The following is a 7,783-nucleotide window of genomic DNA, read 5'->3' on the forward strand; positions in this document are numbered from 1 at the left end:
ACCTTGAATATTATGGAGCTCAACATCTGAAAAAAATTAGAGTATAACATACTATCTATGAGACTATTGCTTCCAGATTTCTGATAATAAGTTTCTCATTTTGAATTATGGATTAATATAATAATAATGTTTCTATTTTTACTTTCTGCAAAATAATGTATTATAAAATTAATTGTGTAATATTTTATTTAATAGCATACAAATTCATGCTTGCAATATTATTGGTAACTAAAATTTTCTCATGGAAATTTAGAGATACAAAATACAAGTCAAGCCAATAAAATAAAATATAGGAGAAAAATACACTAATGATCATTAAATTTGAAAAATAAAATGATATCATGGGTTTTAATAATGAGTAATAAGCCATGCTTTTGAACTGTGGTGCTGGAGAAGACTCTTGAGAGTCCCTTGGACTACAAGGAGATCCAACCAGTTCAGCCTAAAGGAGACCAGTCCTGGGTGTTCTTTGGAAGGAATGATGCTGAGGGTGAAACTCCAGTACGTTGGCCACCTCATGCGAAGAGTTGACTCATTGGAAAAGACTCTGATGCTGGGAGGGATTGGGGGCAGGAGGAGAAGGGGACAACAGAGGATGAGATGGCTGAATGGCATCACCGACTCGATGCAAATGAGTTTGGGTGAACTCTGGGAGTTGGTGATGGACAGGGAGGCCTGGCGTGCTGTGATTCATGGGGTCGCAAAGAGTCGGACATGACTGAGCAACTGAACTGAACTGAATAAGCCAAAGTAAGTATCTAAAGTAATCATAGGTCTTTATATTGAAACACCTGAAAGAAATTAGAAACTAAGAAAATACTTCATATTTCACTTAATGACAGATGAAAGGACATGAGCTTTGATGCATCATTTATTGACAAAGAAAGGAACATAAGCTCCATGAGAGTTCACCGATATATTCCCCAGCAGAACACTGACACTTGGCACTTAAATAGTTGTTCAGTAAAAGGGAAGTATATTTTTTCTAATGTAACATTTTCTTTCATCTCCTCCACTCACTTACTCTGCTCACGGAGCACTTATATATTGGATTTATCTTACTCTATTTTTTTTTAATATCTGAACTTCTTCCATTTTTCTCTTCCGCTTAGATACCTATTCTTCCCTCTTGAGGTTTCAGTTTTATTTAGTCATACCATAAAGGAACTTACCCTGACCTGCTTACTCCTTGGAAGGAAAGTTATGACCAACCTAGATAGCATATTGAAAAGCAGAGACATTACTTTGCCAACAAAAGTCCATTTAGTCAAGGCTATGGTTTTTCCTGTGGTCATGTATAGATGTGAGAGTTGGACTGTGAAGAAGGCTGAGCACCGAAGAATTGATGCTTTTGAACTGTGGTGTTAAAGAAGACTCTTGAGAGTCCCTTGGACTGCAAGGAGATCCAACCAGTCCATTCTAAAGGAGATCAGCCCTGGGATTTCTTTGGAAGGAACGATGCTAAAGCTGAAACTCCAGTACTTTGGCCACCTCATGCAAAGAGTTGACTCATTGGAAAAGACTCTGCTGCTGGGAGGGATTGGGGGCAGGAGGAGAAGGGGACGACAGAGGATGAGATAGCTGGATGGCATCACTGACTCGATGGACATGAGTCTGAGTGAACCCTGGGAGTTGGTGATGGACAGGGAGGCCTGGCGAGCTGCAATTCATGGGGTTGCAAAGAGTCGGACACGACTGAGTGACTGAACTGAACTGAACTGAACTGAACCCACTAGGGTAGTTTCCTCCTATTTTTTGCTCCTATATCATTCAGATTTCCCTTTTAATGAAATTCCTTGGGTTAGCAATTTCTACTTTAAAGCTAGTGGGCTTCAACTAGACTATGCATGTGCACATGCTAAGTCACTTGAGTCGTGTCTGACTCTTTGCGACCCTATGGATTGTAGCCCAGCAGGCTCCTCTGTCCATTGGATTCTCCAGGCAAGAATACTGGAGTGAGTTCCCATGCCCTCTTCCAGGGTTTCTTCCAGACCCAGGGATCAAACTTGAGTCTCTTATGTCTCCTGCATTGACAGGTGGCTTCTTTACCACTAGCACCACCTGGTAAACCCAATGGGATTATAAATTCCACAAAAAAATGTATGGATGGCCAATTTTTTTGTTCTAACTCTACAGTCAAATAACTGGGATATAGTAGGTGTTCAACAAATCAGAGGAAGCATGGAATGGAAAAAGAAAGGAAAGAGTAAAAAAGCTCACACTTATCTTTTAGGCTCCTGTGAATACTACTATTGTTGTTGTTTGGGAAGAGAGCTGTCATAATTCATGGAATAAAATTACTAGCTATGTAATAGAAATCATCAGTAGGATCCCAAACAAGTAGAAGAAAATCAACTTAGAATAAAAGTAAAATTTAAACAGTTTAAATTTAGAGAATTTTTTTGGTAGGGATAAATTATGTGGCCCACTAAAATCAACACACAACAGGGTTCTGAAACACATGAGAAAATGGTTAATACAACATTACACACAAAAGCAAAAACCAGAAAAACAAAACTACATACATAAGTTATTCCCCAGCCTACTGCTTATCTAAATCTCAGCTGATGCCATATACCAGTTGAAATTTGACCAGCATCTTCTCATTCCATCATTCTACATGAATCTCTAGAGCAGTTGTGACTCTTTGGGACTCATGAAACACTTGTGATTTTTTTAAAGCTAATATTGAGTCATCTGCAATGATTTAAATGCATTTCCCCAGTCACTGCTGCTGCTGCTGCTGCTGTTGCTAAGTTGCTTCAGTCATGTCTGACTCTGTGCGACCCCATAGACAGCAGCCCACCAGGCTCCCCCGTCCCTGGGATTCTCCAGGCAAGAACACTGGAGTGGGTTGCCTTTTCCTTCTCCAATGCATGAAAGTGAAAAGTGAAAGTGAAGTCACTCAGCTGTGTCCGACTCTTCGGGACCCCATGGACTGCAGCCTACCAGGCTCCTCCACCCATCAGATTTTCCAGGCAAGAGTATTGGAGTGGGGTGCCATCGCCTTCCCCAGCCACTAATGCACTTATTAATTCTCATGGTCTCTTTTTTTGTGGGGGATGACATCAAGAATTATTCTGATCTGCTTTACAAGGTGTCTTGGAAATAATGATATAGTGAGTGGAGATGTACTCCATCATAAAAATATACAAAATGTAAGAAAGGAGATTAAAATGTGTATTATTTTTCAGAGTTTTGGAATAAATTTTAGCTTCTCAGAAAAATATTTACCAGAAACTTCATTTGAAAAGTAATCTTGTCTATAGTAAGTCCAAAATGAATCAAACAGATTTTTTTATGCCAATAATTTGCAATGTGACTTGCTTTGTGCTATCAATTAGAGACATTTTGATTTGTAAAATATTTCATTTCCTTCCAATATAAAAATATAATATAAATATAAATATAGTTATGAGGGAATGGCATTTTGCCAGCATTTCTATCTGTGAAGAACCCATATAAGATAAATAGGGGTTTTAGCCTAAACACTGAAAAAAGTAATAAACACATATGTCATTCTGTTCCATATGTGTTTATTTTTATACCACTTAATCTAAAATATTTATGAAAAAATAAAGACCCTAATAAATAATATGACCCCAATGTGACTATAGTCTAAATGTATAATACGTATTCTGTCTTATTATACAGGAATAATTATGGGTTTTACTTAATTTTTTAAATAGGTATAACATTAAGCTTCATATACATTTGTTTTTACCATTTTGACTAGGGTATTTCTGTCTATATATACTAGGGTATATATAGACTGAGTGCCTGAAGAACTACGGATGGAAGTTCGTGACCTTGTACAGGAGGCAGTGATCAAGACCTTCTTCAAGAAAAAGAAATGCAAAAAGGCAAAATGGTTGTTTGAGGAGGCCTTACAAATAGCTGTGAAAAGAAGAGAAGTGAAAAGCAAAGGAGAAAAGGAAAGATATACCCATTTGAATGCAGAATTCCAAAGAATAGCAAGGAGAGATAAGAAAGGCTTCATCAGCGATCAATGCAAAGAAATAGAGGAAAACAATAGAATGGGAAAGACTAGAGAGCTCTTCAAGAAAATTAGAGATACCAAGGGAACATTTCATGCAAAGATGGGCACAATAAAGGACAGAATGCTATGGACCTAAGAGAAGCAGAAGATATTAAAAAGAGGGGGCAACAATACATAGAAGAACTGTATAAAAAAGATCTTCATGACCCAGATAACCACAATGGTGTGATCACTCACCAACAGCCAGACATCTTGGAGTGTGAAGTCAAGAGGGCCTTAGGAAGCATCACTACAAACAAAGCTACTGGAGGTGATGGAATTCCAGTTGTTGGTGGTGGTGGTTTAGTCACTAAGTTATGTCCAACTCTTGCAACCCCATGGACTACAGCCTGCCAGGCTCCTTTGCTCCAAGAATACTAGAGTGGGTTGCCATTTCCTTCTCCAGGGCTCTTCCTGATCCATGAATCGAATTCCAGTTGAGTTCTTTCAAATCTTAAAAGATGATGCTCTGAAAGTGCTGGACTCAATGTGCCAGCAAATTTAGAAAACTCAGCAATGGCCACAGGACTGGAAAAGGTTAATTTTCATTCCAATCCCAAAGAAAGGCAATGCCAAAGAATGTTCAAACTACAACACAATTGCACTCATCTCACACGCTATCAAAAGTGAAAGTGAAGTCGCTCAGTCGTGTCTGACTCTTTGCGACCCCGTGGACTGTAGCCTACCAGGCTTCTTCTGTCCATTGGATTCTCCAGGCAAGACTACTGGAGTGGGTTACCATTTCCTTCTCCAGGGGATCTTCCCGACCCAGGGATCAAACCCAGGTCTCCCACATGGGAGGCAGATGCTTTAACCTCTGAGCCACCAGGGAAGCACAATTTCACTCATCTCACACGCTATCAAAGGAATGCTCAAAATTCTCCAACCCAGAGTTCAGCAGTACATGAGCTGTGAATTTACAGATATTCAAGCTGGATTTAGAAAAGGGAGATGAACCAGAGATCAAATTGCCAACATCCACTGGATCTTTGAATAAACAAGAGAGGTCCAGAAAAACATCTACTTCTGCTTTATTGACTACACCAAAGCCTTTGACTGTGTGGATCACAACAAACTGTGAAAAATTCTTAGAGATGGGACTACCAGACCACCTTACCTGCCTCCTGAGAAATCTGTATGCAGGTCAAGAAGCAGCAATTAGAGCCGGATATGGAACAACAGACTAGTTCCAAATGGGAAAGGAATATGTCAAGGCTGTTGTCACCCTGCTTATTTAACTGTATGTAGAATACATCATGCAGAATGCCATGCTGGATGAAGCACAAGCTGGAATCAGGATTGCCAGGAGAAATATCAATAGCCTCAGATATGCAGATGACACCACCTGCCGGGGACCAGCCCCGGCTGATCCAGGGTATTCGAAGGAGAGACGGCGTAGACGAGGGTCAGGGAACAACTGCTTAATTACACGTTAATTAAGGATACAAAGAGTAATAGAATGAGGATAGCTCAGTGAGGAAATTCAGTGGAGAAAAGTGGCTGAAATAAGGATAGCTCAGTAGGAAAATTCAGTGGAGAAAAGAGGCTGAGTAGCTTGGTTTACGCGGGAGACCAATAAAACTTCAAGACAAGAAGTTTGCACCACTTACGTAGGCCGCAGGCGTCCTTCCATTCTCCCGAAGGAGAGGAGACACTGAGGCCTCCCCGGTCGGATCTTAGAAGCCCAGGCATAATTAGCAAGCATGGCGGGTTCCGCGCTCCAGATGGAGACTCAGCCGGAAGTTGAAAGAGAGCGCGACATGGGGAGACCAAGTTTCAGTGAACAAGGCCCGCACTTTATTTTCCAAAGTAGTTTTTATACCTTAAGTTATGCATAGAGGATAATGGGGGAAGGGGTGGAGTCATGCAAGGACAGCAGTTCCTGGTTCTAATCTAAGCCAGGCTTTCAAACTTATCATATGCAAAAGTTCAGGTGATTGACATCATCTTCTGGCCCGGAGGCCTGTTAACATTTTAAGAAACTTATTTTTCTCTAAAGGTGATTATTCCAAAGTCAGGCACCAGCCTTCCAAAAAGCATTGGACAAAGCTGCATTTTACATTTCTATACACCCATTATATCAATCAATACACTGCCAAGGACACAGTAGGTAAGGAGTATGGAGACTTAGCAGCAAACATTGGCCCAACAAGTGAAAAACCCTTCACCAATACAATTTCTAATCAATCTTTTAACTACTCAAAGGAATCTGTGTTTAGGCAGTTTAGAACATCTCCTGCCTCTCACAGTTGGGAGGCTCTGAACAATCACATGTGGCCGGAAAAACCTATTCAGGCAGGCTAGAGGATTTCCAAAGGAGTTTGTAGGTTAAACACTGTCACACCCAGGAATTATTAACTGGAGCTGTAAGCTAACTCTTTTTTCAGAGAGAGGTAGTGGGAGACAGCCCCCCATAAAGTCAGAGGTGTGGGTGAAAGCACAAAGCAGAAAGTAGGCAGACTCTGGTTTTGGAGGTAGATGCTCGAGAATTTCCAGGGGGACTCCTGAGGCTCGATCCCGCCTTTGCGTATGCCGAGCCTCCTTCCTCATGACCTTTGTCATGGTCGGAGTTCCTCACGCTGGCTCCCGGCAGTGATAGAATTCCAGTTGAGCTATTCCAGATCCTCACTCAATATGCAATATGCCGGCTCCCGGCAACCACCCTTATGGCAGAAAGTGAAGAAGAACTAAACAGCCTCTTGATGAAAGTTAAAGAGAAGAGTCAAAAAGTTGGCTTAAAACTCAATATTTAGAAAACTAAGATCATGGCATCTGGTCCTATCACTTCATGGCAAATGGATGGGGAAACAGTGGAAAAAAGTGTCAGACTTTATTGTTTGGGGCTCCAAAATCACTGCAGATGGTGATTGCAGCCACGAAATTAAAAGAGGCTTGCTACTTGGAGAAAAGCTAAGACCAACCTAGAAAGTGAAAATGAAGTCAGTCGCTCAGTTGTTTCTGAGTCTTTGAGACCCCATGGACTGTAGCCTACCAGGCTTCTCTCCATGGAATTTTCCAGGCAAGAGTACAGGAGTGGGTTGCCATTTCCTCCTCCAGGGTGTCTTCCTGACCTGGGGATCAAACCCGGGTCTCCCGCATTGCAGGCAGAGACTTTACCATCTAAGCCACCAGGGAAGCCCAGGACCAACCTAGATAGCATATAAAACGCAGAGACATTACTTTGCCAACAAAGGTCCATCTATTAAAAGCTATGGTTTTTCCAGTAGTCATGTATGGATGTGAGAGTTGGCCTATAGAGAAAGCTGAGTGCCGAAGAATTGATGCTTTTGTACCGTGGTGTTGGGGAATACTCCTGAGAATCCCTTGGACTGCAAGGAGATCCAACCAATCAATCCTAAAGGAAATCAGTCCTAAATATTCATTAGAAGGACTAATGTTGACGCTGAAACTCCAGTACTTTGGCCACCTGATGCCAAGAACTGACCCTTGGAAAAGACACTGATGCTAGGAAAGATGGAAGGCAGGAGGAGAAGGGGACAACAGAAAATGAGATGGTTGGATGGAATCACTGACTAGATGGACATGAGTTTGAGCAAGCTCTGGGAGTTAATGATGGATAGGGAAGCCAGGCATGCTGTAATCCATGGGATCGCAAGGAGTCAGACTGAGCAACTGAACTGACCTGATTTATGAAAAACAAGGACTCTAAAAAACAATATGTCCCTAGTAAGGCTAGAGTCTAGATGTATTCTAGATGTGCTGCTCCAATCTATCAAGGAAAGC

Source organism: Bubalus kerabau, chromosome 9 (assembly GCF_029407905.1).
Source record: "Bubalus kerabau isolate K-KA32 ecotype Philippines breed swamp buffalo chromosome 9, PCC_UOA_SB_1v2, whole genome shotgun sequence".
NCBI classification, from domain to species: Eukaryota; Metazoa; Chordata; class Mammalia; order Artiodactyla; family Bovidae; genus Bubalus; species Bubalus kerabau.